The sequence below is a fragment of the Bombina bombina genome, chromosome 6 (assembly GCF_027579735.1).
Source record: "Bombina bombina isolate aBomBom1 chromosome 6, aBomBom1.pri, whole genome shotgun sequence".
NCBI classification, from domain to species: Eukaryota; Metazoa; Chordata; class Amphibia; order Anura; family Bombinatoridae; genus Bombina; species Bombina bombina.
This window is the reverse complement of record NC_069504.1, coordinates 965,071,929-965,089,428: the sequence shown is the minus strand read 5'-3', so window position 1 is coordinate 965,089,428 and position 17,500 is coordinate 965,071,929.

Genomic DNA, 17,500 nt, shown 5'->3' with positions numbered 1-17,500 from the left:
GTAAGAAGGTGGTTTTGGCTTCTAAATTTGTTGTTCATAGCAGAAAATGACCAGCTGCCACTGTGTGACACTGCTGCGTCATACTGAGGTTTGTAGTTATGCTAACTGCAGACTGAAGGCAGAGCAATATAAAAGAGTGGGTGTGCATTCCACCCCTATGCAACTACAGCACACTTGATAAATTGAATTGAGACTGATTTGGGTACAATACACCAGTGTTTCTCAACCACAGTCCTCAAGTACCCACAACAGGCCAGGTTTTCATTATAGCCGAACTAAAGTTCAGGTGAAACAATCAGCTAATTAGTAACCATGGTTACTGACCGGTTCTCATTCATCAGCTTTTTATTTTCTCCTGTGCTCTAGTTCAGCTATGCCAGTAACACACATATGCAGTAGGGATTCGACCCCCTTGACTGCCAGGAACACACTCAAACACACGCACACACACAGCAAGGAAATAACACCCTGACACTGCTGAATGTAATACATAAAATAGAAAATCCACAGTGTTACACATTTTGGGCCATATTTATAATGCATAGAGGGATATGAGGCTCTTTACATATAGCTGACACAAAAGGGCGGAATTATCAATGTGCATGCAGACATGATCGGCTGTAGCGGATCATGTCCATCGCACATTGATAAATGCCGACAGCATACACTGTCGGCATTTATCATTGCACAAGCATTTCTACGGAAATGCTTGTGCAATGTAGCCCCCTGCAGATTCACAGCCAATTGGCCGCTAGCAGGGGGTGTCAATCAATCCGATCATATGTGATCGGGCAGATTGCTGTCCGCCACCTCATAGGTGACAGACAAATTAAGGAGCATCGGTCTTTAGATCCTGAAGGCTCACGTAGAAACAGGTCAATACAGGAATTGTTAAATCTGCCCCTTAGGGTTCATTAGAAATACTGGACATTTAAAGGGATAATAGATCCAATTTTTTTTTTATTTTGTAATTCAGATAGTGCGTGCAATTTTAAGCAACTTTCTAATTTACTCCTATTATCAATTCTTTTTCATTCTCTTGCTATCGTTATTTGAAAAGAAGGAATGTAAAGCTTAGGAGCCAGCCTATTTTAGGTTCAGCACCCTGGATAGCACGTGCTTATTGGTGGCTACATTTATCCACCAATCAGCAAGTGCTACCCATGTTCTGAACAAAAATGGTCTTGGTCCTAAGCGTTGCATTCCTGTTTTTGAAATAAAGTTAGCAAGAGAACGAATAAAAATTGATAATAGGAGTAAATTAGAAAGTTGCTTAAAATTGCATGCTCTATCTGAGTCATCAAAGGAAATTTTTGGGTTTAGTATCGCTTTAAGCATCCAGTGTTTTTTTTATATATTTTATTGGACAGTCAGCGAAAATACCGGACTGTTTGAATAAATACTGGACACCTGGCAACCCTAAATGTGTGGTTTTGTGAAGGTTTTTTCATATATTTATCAAGGATCACTTTGCTTAAATAAAAACACCATTATATAATTTTTACGGTGAAAAAAAACAAACATCTGTTTAGATGGGTAAAATATGCAACAAAATTACATATTTTGTACAGGTACAAAAAAAGAACATGACCCCAGTCTATTTCTGTAAGTGTCTTGTTTCAGCAGTTCCTGTCATTATATGCTTGGTGAAACCTTGTTTGTGGTGCATAAGGCTTGTCTCAGCCTAGAGAATATTTTACTCTTTATCAGCAAGTTGCTATATTCAAGCTCCAAGGCCAAATCAGCTGGAGTTGTCCCACAGCATCCAGAGTGCATCTCCAACAGCAGCAGCAATAGTGTCTCTAATGTCTGCAGCCCTCCACTTAAAGGGACACCCAAGTCAAAATAAAAACTTTTATGATTCAGAAAGAGCATGCAGTTTTAAGACACTTTCCAATCTACTTTTTATATACACACTTTCTGGGGAACAAGATCTTACTGAACATGTGCACAAGCTCACACGGTATACGTATACTAGTCTGTGATTGGCTGATGTCTGTCACATGATACAGGGGCCGGAAAATGGGAGAAAAAAAATATATTTTTCAGAAAAAAATGTACTGCTTATTTGAAATTCAGAGTAGATTTACCAATGTTTGTCCAACATGATTCACTGTAGCGTATCATGTCCGACAGACATCGACAGACATCGCTGTCTGCATTTATAACTACACAAGTAGTTCACCAGAACTGCTTGTGCAATGCTGCCCCCTGCAGATTCATGGCCAATCGGCCGCTAGCAGGGGGTGTCAATCTGCCCGATCATATAGGATCGGGCGGATTGAAGACTGCAGCTTCTGAGGCAGCGGACAAGTTAGTCTTTTGACCACTGCTTCATTCGGCCCTTGTGAAATCTACCTCTGTGTTAAATCATTGTGTTTTTATTATGTACTTGTTAATGATGCAATTCTACAGCATTAAGTGGTCCTTTAATAGGTTACCTAAATGTATCTGTGTCATTGATATATTTGGCATGTGTATGTCAGTGTTGGGTAATGTTCAAGGTGTCTTGTGTAAGACTGATTTTTGAAAAAAAAATAACATTAAGGGGATACAAAACCCAAATTTTGTTTTTCATGATTCAGATAGAACATGCAATTTTAAGCAAGTTTCTAATTTGCTACTATTATCAATTTTTCTTTATTCTCTTGCAATCTATATTTGAAAAAGCAGAAATGCAAGGTTAGAAGTCGGAACATTTTTGGTTCAGCACCTGGGGGGTGCTTGCTGATTGGTGATTACATTTAGCACAATCAGCAAGCACTACTTTCTTTAATGATTCATATAGAGCATGACATTTTAATCAACTTTCTAATTTACTCCTATAATCAATTTTTTTTTGTTCTTTTGCTATCTTTATTTATAATGCAGGAATGAAAATCTTAGCAGCCAGCCCATTTTAGGTTCAGCACCATGGATAGCGCTTGCTTATTGGAAGCTTACATTTACCCACCAATAAGCAAGCATAACCCAGGTTCTCAACCAAAAATGGGGCGGCTCCTATGCATTACATTCCTGCTTTTCAAATAAAGATAGCAAGAGAACGAATACAAATTGATAAAAGGAGTAAAATAGAAAGTTGCTAAAAATTACATATTGTGTCTGATTCATGAAAGTAAAAATTTGGATTTAGTGTCCCTTTAATGCAAATGTTTTATTTCTACTTTTCTTAAAAGAAAGCAAGTCATTTTTATTCCGAGTTTCCATCTCCCCAATGATAACGATCTGTAACATCAGATTTATACTATGAGTGGCACCTGTGGAATTTTACTAAGAACTTAACACATTTTTAATAATTATATAGATCTAGTGGTGTTTGAAAGCTTAGAAAATACAAATACCTTTATGCATTTCAAGTCTGGACAATGTGAATCACGAGTGAGACAAACAGCACTTCAAGAAGACTGCAGCAAAAAGCAAGGTGTTTTCTTGAAGATCTGTTTGCTTTTCACACATAATTTTCCTGAGGGGAACATATATGCATAATATGATTGACAGACTGACACAATCGGCAGAAATGGGGCATCGCTGCACGAAATTACACTCTACGACTGCTCATCCATCACTAGCTTCTGGAGTTGTTGACTTCAAGGTGTAAGGTGTGCATGTGATTACATCTTTCCCCTAATGCACATGTGGAAGGCAGCGCACTAAAGGTTAGTTAATATGCAGATTAGCTCGGTGTTCATGCATCAGGATTGGCAGCTGTGAATTTGTCCGGAACAGCCTACTTTGGAAGGCTTTGATTTGACACAATTTCTCTACAAAATTAATATGCTCAAAAGCTTAATTTTTTTGAGAAAGAGTAACTGCATTGTAATTGTAATAACATGACACATGAGATACCGTTGTTTAAAAAGATTTTATTATTGTACAGTTGTATAATCCTTTAATTGTTAAGAATTAATACTGGTTAAGTGAGAAAATCTGAATTAAAATATATCAATATTACTTCAAGGCTATGAACATCCTTAATGCCTAGTAGGGAGTGAGAAGGTAATATAGTAGGAACAGTTTAACAGTTTCCTGTCATCTGCAAAGATTGCTCCAGTTGGTCTTTAGTAAATACATTTGGTCTCTCTTCTACTTTAAGCCGTTAAGGGTTGGAGTACCTTTTATTCATTGGTGACAGGAGGTAGCAGTCTAGAGTGCATTGACAAAATGATAAGGGTGGAGAGATGGCCAGGCTGATAGCAGAGGCGGATACCTCAGTTGATAGCCTGGGGTACCCTTCCCTTTTGTATGTAGGCCAAACAAGCTCGAGAATGTCTTATTGCCTTTTCCATGGTCAGAACCTAGCTTTGCCGTTTTAGAAGGTAGGAAGCTCTATCCAAGTTGCCTCCAAGTGAGATTAAAAAGCCAAAATGAAAGAGTTAGTTGCATTTGGCCAAACGGTTTAAAGGAACATGATACCCAAACATTTTTTTAGCATGATACAGATAATGCATACATTTTTAAGCAACTTTCTTATTTACTTTAATTATCATCAAATCTTCTTTGTTCTCAATGGAACTTTTGTTGAAAACTGGGATGTTAGTTTAGAGGCCTTCCCATTTCTAGTGCACTATATGGTAGCAGTTTTGCAAGAATGGTATCCATTTGCAAGAACACTAGATGATAGCACTTCTTCCTGCCATACTGTGATCCAGACACCTACCTAGGTTTCTCTTCAACACATAATATCATGGAAACTAAGCAAATTTGATGATAGAAGTAAACTGTAAACTTTTTGTAAAATGTTATGTTCTGTCTGAATAACAAAAGAAAAGGTTTGGGTTTTATATCCTTTTAAGCCCAGGACCAAATGAAGGTCTCTTCCCTCCCGGGTCTCTAACATACAGCCATTGAATGCATGCTTTCAATCAAACAAATTGAGAACCAACAAGGGTGACACATGCCTTTGTAATTTCCCTAGATACATACAGAACACAGAAATGGTCTACACTCTCAAACTGGACAGGGTTCGCATCCTACCTCACTGTAAAACACACAGTCCTGAATTCTTACAGATGGCTGAACAGCTCCCAGCAACCCAGGCAGTTAACCCTTGACCAGTATATATATATATCTCAGGCTACTATTGAATGTTTTCATATTCTAATGCAATTATTTTGGAATGGGGAAATCTGTAAGTAGAGAAGCTATATTAAAACATTTTATTTTTTCATTATATTGTACCTATGAGATTGATAATTCTGATCAACCTAAGGGTTTGGTTAAACTATTTCTCTTCTCCCTTGATATTAAGGGATGAGTTATGGTTCTTTGCTATGTGATGAGGCTTTTTAATGTTAGAGTTAAGAAGAATTTAAATGCTAGAAAATGTCTCCCTTTAAATCTTTACACATACAGTTTTACAATCATATACTTGCTAAAATCGTTTGAGAACTGCTTTTGCTCTGAGAGCTCGGCTCCTAGACAGAAATGATTAAATGAAGCACAAATACTGTGGAGTCAGGTGTGCTTTTGCAAAATGAGAGAGGATTTGCTAGATTGCTGGATTAGTTCAGAATTTTCATTGATGTGCAGCACTATATTTTCTGTATTTTGTGTCACATATTTGATATATTTACAGAGACTGACTGAAAGTTTATTCTACCTGCCCATACAATATTGGATGTTTAGATATTAATTTTGGAAGGACTTTGAGGGGTAGATGCAATAAAACAAGTCATTCTTATTTTGTTACTAAAACAGACATTTATTAATAAATCAAATCAGAAAACACTTGTTCAACAATGATTATTTATGCTTGCACTAAGTATCATATTTGGCAATAACTATGCAGATGTCACTATTTATTTGTAACAACTTTAGCTTTTCTTGAATGGCAGTAGCAGGGACCCATCTAAATAAGCTCACAGTACAGTCTTCACTCTTAGAGGGGTCTCCACCAATTCTCCACCTTCAAGGCATCCAAAGAAGATCTTTACCCTCAAACGTTCAGACAATTGGTATCATCATCATACCCATTGTTCTTCAAGTCACTCACACTAAGGCCATAGTCCCCACTTGAGCATTCCAAGTACAATATTATTGGGTTTTCCTTGTCACTCTAAGCCAAGAAGGTGTCTGGCAGCCAAGCTTAGGTCATACAACAGTTTTAGATACAGCTGGGATTAGGGTAGAAATTAAATGCCACAACATAGTATGAGCAGATTGATGAATCAGCCCAGTTTGTGCAGTTTAAATAAGCTTTCAACAATACTCATCTTTGTACATATGAATCACAGCACCCCACATTGCACTTAAAACAGAGAAAAAAAGAGTAGAAGCATAAAAATTCTTCAGCAAGTAACATACTATGTACTTAGGGGTATATTTATCATAGTGCGAGCGGACATGATACGATGTAGCGTATTATGTCTGCTGCACATCGATAAATGTAGACAGCATACACTGTCGGCATTTATCATTGCACCAGCAGTTTTTGTGAAGATTTGCAGCCAATCGGCCGCAAGCAGGGGGTGTCAATCAACCCGATCAACCCCCTGCTCCATAACTTGTCCACCTCAGAGCAGGTGGACAAGTTATGGAGCAGGGGTCTTTATACTGCTGCTTCATAACTTCTGTTTCCGGTGAGCCTAAAGGCATAAAGGATAAATCGACGCCTTTAGGTGGGAAAGATGGAAAAGCTGCAACACAATGAGGTGTATTTCCTTCCTGCTTTCACATTTAAACCCTTCCTAGCATCTTAACTTACCTTAGCGGCTACTTATCATACTGTCTAACTCCTAGTATTAGTAGTTTCTATAGTATAGTATAGTATAGTAATACTAGTATACTACTATAGTAGTTTCGTCTATCATTAAATGTTACTTGATTAATCAGGAAACTGTAGTAGCTGTTAAAACCTATGACATACAGGTCTAATCCTTCAAGGAACATGAAACACAATTTTTTTCTTTCATGAATCAAACAGAGCATAGCTTTTTAAACAACTTTCCACTTTACTTCTATTATCAGGTTTGCTTCATTCTCTTAGTATCCTTTGTTGAAGGAACATCAATGCACTACTGGAAGCTAGCTGAAAACATCAATAAGCCAATCACAAGTGGCATTTCTGTAGAGCCACCAAAGCTCCCAGCTCCTGAGCCTATTTTCTTTCACAGGCGGTATTATATACGCTAGAAGCGTCACCTCCCTGCTCATCTCACAATTCTATATCTTACGAACGGCTTACACACGCTCCAGAGCAGCTTTTACATAAGCTTGTGTATTCCTTTCAAGGGACTTTATCAGCTATTATTAATACTTGCCATAGTTTTCTGTCAAGGGTAACTGCTAATATTGCTTTATTTTTATAGTGTTGTTTTAATTGCCATTTTTACTGTCATATTTTTTAGCAATACTGAGATTATATTCTGATAACATATTATACGTTATTAAATAACATATTTAATATTTGGATTTTGGACTTCACTTATAATGATTTGACAGTTGCTCTCATCTAGAAGCGCTTTTCCCCTAGCTTCTTATACATTCTAAGGAGACATCACAGCATGAAACAGTGGACTGCACATAAATATTATCTATACATTCTATCTATACGGCTGCACAATTGACCAAGAATATAGGTACAACCTATTTTATCAGGACACCTTTAAACAATACTGCCACAACTCCACATTTGTCACTATTAAAGGACCGAAATGATGAACACCATAGCCAGTCTTCCCTACAAGCAAGAACATCCTTAATACTGGTCAATCTAGTCTCTTGCAGAAAAAGTATATCCCTGGGTAAGTTTCTAAAATATAGAACCTCTTTATGAGCCCTTTCAGACTTAAAGTAACAGGAAAAACTAAATATTGTCTTTCATGATTCAGATAAAATTTTAAACAACTTTCCAATATGTTTAAAAATGTATATTCTATCTGAATCATGAAAGAACAAATTTAGGTTTCCTATCCCTTTAATACTATTTACATTAACACTAACACTTGAAGTGGTTGTGTGCTTGCAGATTTCAAATACATAATTGTCATCTATAATTTTTCTTTGCTTTGGAGTTCTTACCCCTTATAACAGATGAAGGTCTATTATTTGAACAAGGTAACATCTCCACATCAGAAGGGGGTTGGCTGGCTTGTGTACATTCCTCTGTTAAAACAGCTCCTGATCCTAAATCACAGTCCATATTTTGTTTTCAATTAGATAGGGTATTCACCCCCATTGGAACCCTCATTTGAAGACACTGGTTTAACCAAAATAGATTCTTGAGAATTATCCAATTCCAACAAAGACGATGCTTCCAAAGTACTAGTCCCAAAACTAACAGAAGTTGCTTCTGCCTTCTCTAGTTGGTCACCCTATGATTTGTCAAGGGTCTGGAAAAAGTTTTTAAGCTCCAGACTCCCACTTTCAGGCTTTAAATCTGTACACTTGCCTTTGGAAACTCTTTGTTGCTTAGGAGCTCCATTTTTCCCTTTTCTTTGCTGAATTTGCTAGTCAGATTATTTATCATCTTCCTGAAGTTTTAGGCAAATAGGATCTGAATAACTCACATCTTCCTTCTGTTGTCCTAAATCACAATGTGTTATCTAAAAGGAGTGGAAGATCCACCGGCTCCAATTTCTTGCCTCATTCTTGATGTTCCATTCTTGATGCTCCAGTAAGTTAACCTGAAATGAGGCTATGTCACTAAAGGAATTTTCCTCTTCATGGTTCTGATTATGCTGAGCCACTGGACACGTAATATACAAATGGCCAGACTTATAGCACAAATTGTAAACAATGATGTTGATGCATTCACTTCTTACAGTTACTGCATTTGATTTAATCACAGACTGAAGAAAAATGTCCTCTGGAACCTCACTTTAACAACATTTTGTCTAACCACAATAATAGCATTTCCCTTTAATATTGCCAATGCAATGAATTCTTATGTTACCCTGTAAAAAAAAGGTTGACTTCAAATAAATAACCTACATTCCAATAATCACCATTGTAGATCTTTTTAGGTCCACTAAAGACTTCACATTGACGTTTCAGCCATAAAATTATGCCCTCTATTGGAATGGATTCATGATTAAATACAATGCTCGCAGACACAGAATCCAGCCTGGTAACTAAACTTGCCTCAAACTTCTTCCACTCAGGAGTGTCTTTTACAATTCTATACTGCTGCCAGAAGGTCTCTAGATGAGACAGTGCCTAAAAGCTGATATCATAATGTTCTTAATATGGAGCATGCAGCAGATCATAAATACCACCTGGATGAATTCCCAGTGATTTCATAATAAGCCCCTGTCTTATATACTCCAGACGTCTGTTCTCTTCATGATTGTTACATTCTGAAGACATTTTCCTCTTTAAATGATTTTTCATAGGTAAATTAGAAGACGTCTTTAGGTCTCTACAAGCTTCATATCTGGAAGTTGAAAGTTAGTCTGTAAAGCATTTGCATTTCTAAAATTTGGTGCAGATACTTGGGGTACTTTAAAAACAGGAGGAACAGATAATGAAATACTGAGACTTACTTGGTGTCTGCTGCAACTCTATGCAATCTTGTAATTAAGATCAGCTTTTTCGGATCAGCCTCAGCTCCTGACAATGCTCCAGTTATTGGCTGTTTAATTTCCATAACTAATCCATGCAGCTGTGTGAGTGTCGCCGCTGCTGGATGTTGCAAGTCTGTAGGTTCTGGCATATGCTCCAATACTGTGCTTCATTTGCTATAAGCTGCAGGAGTTTCTTGCACTCTGTAATTAGAATTGCTTGCAGGCTGCATTACATATTGAGAATTGCTTAAAGCACTTTTCCTCAAATCCATTGCCTCCTCATAATCCAAATCTGTGACTTGTGCATAAGCAACATCCAAGGGGCCCATTTATCAAGCTTTCTGGCGAGCCTGCAGAGCCTAAAGACTGCTGCTCCATAACCTGTCCGCCTGCTTTGAGCAGGCGGACAGACATCGCCGCAATTCAACCTGATCGAGTACGATCGGGTTGATTGACACCCCCATGCTGGCAGACGATTGGCCGCAAATCTGCAGGGGGCAGAGTTGCACCAGCAGCTCACCGGAGCTGCTGGTGCAATGCTGAATACGGAGAGCGTATTGCTCTCCGCATTCAGCGAGGTCTGTCGGACCTGATCCGCACTGTCGGATCAGGTCCACCAGACCTTTGATAAATAGTCCCCCATGTCTGTATTACTCTGCTTTACTACAGACTTCTCCCCCCTGTGTGGGGAATCAGCACACTCATCCTCCATGTTTACACCTACACCGTCTGATTGCAGAACCTGCACATGGCTACAACGTGTGTTGCTTTGCTCAGATTCACTAAAGCAGAACTAATTTTCTTGCCTTTCCTCATTTAAAGTTCTTCCTTCTTTTTTTAAGCTCCAAATTCCTTTTTCCGTTTACTGTCTCTATCCTTAAACATCTTTATATTCTGTAATTCAATTTTATTTGCTGTTTTCTCACTTTCCACGTCTCCAGTAACATTCGACAACTCAGAAGCTGACATATCAAGCTGTTTTTCTGCTTTTTTCTTGCTCAATTCATAAAAAATCTTCATAGGTCTTTACCTTTGCTTAGAGGCCAAACTGAAACCGCAGACTTTCTGTGCTTCTCCTCCCCGGCTTCCTGCACCACCTCCTGGGTCAGCAGCCACACTGAGCCCCTAGTGGGAGCTCAGCAGAACACAACCTCACAGGTGCAACACACACAGGGAGCATCCCTTTGCGAGACAAACTGTTCTCAGGTACAAAAACTGTCTTTAACCTCTTAAAGACCAGTGACGTATCCTGTAACTTTCTGGTCTTTCTATGGGGATTGTGCTATTAATAGCACAGTCTCGCCCTATTTCCCGTGACAAGAAGGGAGGAGGAAGGGGGAGTATAATAGTGTGGTTCCATCGCTTGCGGTGGGTCCGGCGCTATTATAAAAGAAAACACACTACAACGCGATCGTAAAAGAGTTAAATGATTATGACAGAGGCTTCATAATACTGGGGAGATTTCTTACTGAATCTCACAAGTCCAAAGAGGTTTATAGAATCAGGCCTTAAGCAAGATACATCCTTCAAACTTTATTGGTATAAAGATGAATATAATCCAGCCTAAAATATCATTTTTAATATTTTTTATGGAGAAAAAGTATAATATGTCATAATGAAGACGTATGTAGGTGTGATCAGCTGGTGTGGAATATTCTTTTATTTTTTTTAGAAAAACAAGGCTTTAGTACATTAAAAATACCTTTATTTGACATGTAAACAAAATAGAAAAGAAAATGTCCCTTTGATGATATGATGCTAATTATGTCAAAGTAAATGTACACATCTAGAAGGATTGTATTTAGTTCACAGAAAGTTAGCACTTAACATACTGTGAAGTATCTTACTAAGGAAAAGTAGATTTCACTGAACTATTTTATTGACCTGATGAGCATTTAGAGCAGGCAGCACAGATTAAAGGATCTGCTTTTGTTAGCACAAAGAAGTACAAACCACACAAATTACCTCCCAGATAACAAATATTGTGCAGAGCAATTATAGTGTTATAAATAATGTACACTATCTGGATTTCATCAAGGTTTGATACAATTAATGTATTACAGTGAAATTGTTCTTTTATAACCAGAGATGTCACTGAAATATACATTTTAAATGCCTGCAATAGTATATTAAAGCTTAAAAGATTCTGATACAATTATATTGGTTTCTGTACAGTAACTTGAAATTGTTTAAGTACTTGAGCGACTTATTGGGAAAAAAATAAACTTTTACTAATGAAAGACAGACCTTGACTTGAAACTACACGTGTCAGTCCGGGGTGGCTAATTGGCAGCACGTGGGCCATATGCGACTCACTGCACTATTTAGTGATGAACCCTGGAAAATGCAGAACTAAGAATGTGTCTTTGGGGACATTGTAGGGTGACTACAACTCAAAAGCTCCCCCTATGTAGGGGAAAAGAGCACACAGAGAGTACAACATTAAAGGGACATAAAACACACATTTTACTTTCATGATTCAGCTAGATTATATATTTTTAAACAACTTTCCACTTTACTTCTGTTATCATTTGTGCTTCATTCTCTTGGTATCTTTTTATAGAAGAACCACTCCTTGGAGCAAGCTGAACACATTTGTAAACCAATGAGAATGGACATAAAAGTTTAGCCACCAATCAGCAGCTAGCTCCAACCTCCTAAGCCTATTTAGTTATTTGGAAAGCTGTTTAAAATTGTATGCTCTATCTGAATCATGAATTTAAAAAATGGAGTTTCTTGTCCATTTAACTAAATGTAACCTTGTACCACTGGCTTTTTAAATATTGATATTGCACCCCCCTTGTGTAAGGAAGTTGGCCATCATAGATTTAGTTACCAGTATTTTTTAGTTCTGGAAGACGTTCTGGATGCTGTCATATCAGTCTTATATCTAAGCAATAAAATATAGTTAATCTAACTATAGATTGTATGAATACTTGACTCATGTTTCCATAAAAACTGCTATACTAAAGCATTAAAATCATTTAGGAAATGACATAGCAAAAATTGTACTTTATTACGCTAATAAATGTATTATTTTTGACAGTTACTTTTTAATGTAGACATGAGCAAAAAAATTGTAAAAGAAAACAATATTCACTAAAATGTCAACATTACATTTAATTAAATTCACTATCTTGTAAATCCAAACTAATATGTAGTTAAAGGGACTGTAAATGCAAAATTAAAATTAAATAGATTGGATAGAGTATGCGATTTTAAGTTTACTTCTATTATCATTTTTGTTTTGTTAAAGTTATCCTAGGTGAGCTCAGCCATGTGCACTTGTCTTTGGCCACCTGGCAACAGTGTTTGCAACAATGTTTATAGCAGTTATTCATAGTTGCAAACACTGTAGACAAATTTTAAAGACATGTGCATGCTCCTAAGATACTATCAGCCCACCTAGCTTTACCCTTCAACAAAGGATACCAATTGAACAAAGCAAAATGGATAACAGGTGTAAATTGAAAAGTTGGTTAAAATGGTATGCTCTGTCTGAATCGTGAAAGTTTAATTTTGACTTTACTGTCCTTTCGATAGGACATAAAAGAAAAAAAAAGAAAAAAAGCTTGGACAAGTCACCTCTTTAAAGGGAGAAGATCAAAAGGAATATGATCTAGTGTGTTTCTGAACCATAACAGTTTAATTTTAACTTAATAGTCCCTATTTCATCACAAAATGCAAAAAACTACATTTCACTACGTTGCTCTGCCTTACTAAGCACAAGTTCATCTGATTTATGAGGATCCACTTATTGAACCCTGTACTGATAATTGCTTGTCCATCTGCTTCACCCTGCTCTAGCACAACCAATAGCAGGGCTTGTCAATCATCCTGTTCAGGATGATTTAAAGGGACATGAAACAAAAAAAAATATTTTATGGGTTAGGTAGAACAAACAATTTTAAATTTTTTCCAGTTTACTTCTATTATCAAATTTCCATTATTCTCTTGGCATCATTTGTGGAAGAAGCAGCAATGCACTACTTATATCTAACTGAACACATGGGTGAGCCAATGGCAATCGGTTTATATAAGCAGCCACCAATCAGCAGCTAGAACCTAGGTTCTTTGCTGCTCATGAGTTTCCCTAGAAAAGCCTTTCAGCAAAAGGATAACAAGAGAAGGAAGAAAATTAAATAACAGAAGTAAAATTGAAAGTTGTTTAAAATTGTTTGCTCTGTCTGAATCATGAATGTGTTATTATAACTTTACTGTCCCTTTAATTACCACACCTTTGAAGTGGCAGATAATTGCCTTTATTATCCATTCCCCAGTTTTGCATAACCAACACAGTTATATTAATACACTTTTTACCTCTGTGATTACCTTGAATCTAAGCCTCTGCAGACTGCCCCTTATTTCAGCTATTTTGACAGACTTGCATTTTAGCCAATTAATGCTGACAATGTTATCTATATGACACAAAAAATAAACTAGCACTGTCTAACTGGGAGAAACTGTTGAATTGCACTGATATAGGAGGCGGTCATACCTAGGTTTAGATTTCAACAAAGAATACCAAGAGAACAAAGCAAATTTGATGATAAAAAAAAATTGGAACGTTGTTTTAAATTGCATGTGACCTATCTGAATCAAAAACTTTAACTTTTGACTAGACTGTCCCTTTAACATTTTTAACTTGAAACATATTTAACCCCTTGGGCCAAATGGACATAGATCTACTTCATGCTGTACATAGCCTAGTGTACGGCATAATGTTTGCATTGCACAGAAGCTTTGCACTCATGGGAACGAGCTTTTATTTGCACCAAAGGGAGCCTCGTTCTCATGCCGCGAGACATGAAGGGGGTAAGTTGCACAGAAATGGGCAGCAGGTTTAAATATTTATGAATATGAATATATACATATATATTTTTGTGTTATCTGGCTATACACATAAAAACATATCTAGCGCTACGTAATTTGGTGGCACTATACAAATAAATGATAATAATAATAATAATAATATTTAATATATGTATATAAGCATATACATATATATTTACAGGGATCACACAGATCTCATAAACCGCTATGCACAGGCACTTTTCAGTGTGTTTTTTCTAACACCCCACACTCGCCAACTTTAACTCCTCATAACTTCAGTTTTTGCATGATTTTTTTATTTAAAAAAAAATCTAAAAAAAATGTAATAATAAAAAAAGAATATTTTTTTATTTTTAAAGGCAATTGGGGGTTATTTTTCAAATTAACTAGAGGACTGACCCATTTACGGATGCGCGATAAATTAGCTCTCCACCTGTAATCTAGCCCACTATGTTGAAAAGCAGGAAGTTACTGAGGTCAACTCCCAAATGGAAAAGACTATGCAAGCTTAAAAAACAAAACATAAGTTTACTAAACACTGAAGATTTTGTCTACCCTCTTCATGGTGCACATATACTTTACTTGTCCTTTGGCTTTAAAAAACATAAGTCACTTAATTTGAACATTTGATAAAAAGTTAAAAATGGCAATATATAATTTACAAAAAAGAAATGTAATTTACCTACACATTTGTTTCTATATCTTTTTTATATACAGCTGTTAAATTAAACATTAAAGGGATACTGAACCCAAATTTTTTCTTTTGAGATTCAGATAGAGCATGCAATTTTAAGCAACATTCTAATTTACTCCTATTATCAATGTTTCTTCGTTCTCTTGCTATCTTTATTTGAAAAAGAAAGTACAGAACCCTGGACAGCACTTGTTTATTGGTAGATGAATTTATCCACTAATCAGCAAGAACAACCCAGGTTGTTCATCAAAAATTGTCCGGCATCTAAACTTACATTTTTGCTTTTCAAATAAAAATACCAAGAGAATGAAGAACATTTGATAATAGGAGCAAATTAGAAAGTTGCTTAAAATAGCATGCTCTATCTGAATCACAAAATAAAAAAATTGGGTTCAGTGTCCCTTTAAATTCCAATTCATTTTTGTAAATATGAAAATTGACAAATGTATTCACATGCTGTATTTATTGATATTTGAAAGATGCATACAGTTTATATATTGTTACTTTTTTGTTGGAAAAAAAACTACCACCTGTTTCTAAAATAGAAAATCAATTCAGGTAATTGTCTTTCTGATCCAGTGTAGATAACATGCACTGATTGTAATTTAATATAACTTTCTGTATCCGTGAAACACTGATCCAGTATTTCCTTTGGTTCATAAATGATATTGATCTTGTGAAAAATTAATCACTTGGGTATGTAAAATTATCCATTAAAATCTATAAATATCTGGCTTAAATCACTACATCTTTTGTTAATGACCATTAAAATGAACAATACGTAGTCATTGTAAAACTTTACTCAACATAACCAATTACTTTTGTATGTTTTAATTAATAAAGTGAAGTAATCTGTTGGCCATGATATTTAAGTTCAATTGATAGCACTTCAAACAAGCACTAATTGCATCTCTAATTAATGTAAAACTACTGAAATATTTATTGATGAAAAATCAACAAAATGATACAAATTAAAAAAGGATATATTGCATCATGACCTGGCTATCTGTTTCCATGGATTCAGGTTATTTCTAATATTAAAAAATATAAAAAATAATAATGATTTAAACTAATAACAGATTCTGGTGTTTGAAATCTACATAATTTAACTATGCAGATAGGAATCCATGACAGAAAGTAATCTCATGTTAAAAAAGGGAACACAGAACTCACCACTTGGCAGAAATGCATACATACATATACCACAAGTGCACAAAACGCAGAGAACACAGTAATATATAAAATACAGTATGTTTACGTAACCAATATAAACCTCCATATTTGTGCATTTGAAAAAGAAATAAGATAAGTAAAGACAAATACATTGTAAATAGTGTTTGAGTGGAGCAACAAAAGAGATCTAGCCATATGAAACTCTTTATCACTCAAAAAATGTCACTAAATGGTAAGTATATTTTAGTGGCTGTTCATATAGAGATGCGATAAGCAATAAAGCTGGACCATGCTATTAGAACATTATATTTAAAAGATAAAAGACTTACCATTAGTGCTCTAGGGTGGACTTTTACAAAGTCCAGGACCACACTAATAGGAGGCGATGAATCCCAGAGCCTGCACTAAAGAACACAGACCTTGGATGTGCAGCACTGAGCCTCATATTAGCGTGGCCCTGGGCTTTGTGAAGAAGGTTTGGGTTTAGCGTGGCTCCCTAGCGCCTGACTACTTCTTCAGAGTTTACCTCATCTGTTTATATTGTGCCTCTTGCCTTTGTCTCTTGCCTGCCAGCTTGAACTGTGTTACCTGTCTTATACTTGTTGGCACAGAGACTCTTGCCTTTCCTCCAGTCTGCATTTATCTGCTTTGCTAATAATTGTATTTATTAAACTGTGTACCTTTAATATCAGGACCTTGTATCAGTTTCATTATGTCTAGAAGGAGAGACTCATGTAGTTACCACATATCTCTAGCTCCAGAACCTGACATCTCCACAAAACAGCTCCCAATTCCTGAACCTGCTCCCACCAGGAGCATGACAATTTAGACATGTATATGTATGTATGTCTATGCTAAAGCCCTTTGCCTGCTTTTTTTTTTTCTAACACCATCTTTGAGCTCTTTATTATGCTTATCTACAATTTACAAAAGTGCCAAATTACACCCAGTTTGTATTGAATGCGCAAACAGGTAAAAACAATGTCGAAAACTCTTAATAAAGACTAAAAAATTATGCTCAACTATGTATAAAATAGGAAGAATAAGCTTTTTGAGGCCTAGATCCCATTGTGATATTTAAGTTTGCAAACAATAGAAATGTTTTACTTTATAAATTTATTGTTATATGAAATATTTATTGCTGGCCCAGATATAGGACTAGTTGGAGTTTTATTCCTAGTTAAATAACTAATATGTATTTACATATACAAATATCGTTAAGTGCATATTGCCAAAATTTCAACTAGGCGTATGCCTAATGTAGAAATAAATATTACATATGTCAGTAAATTTAAAA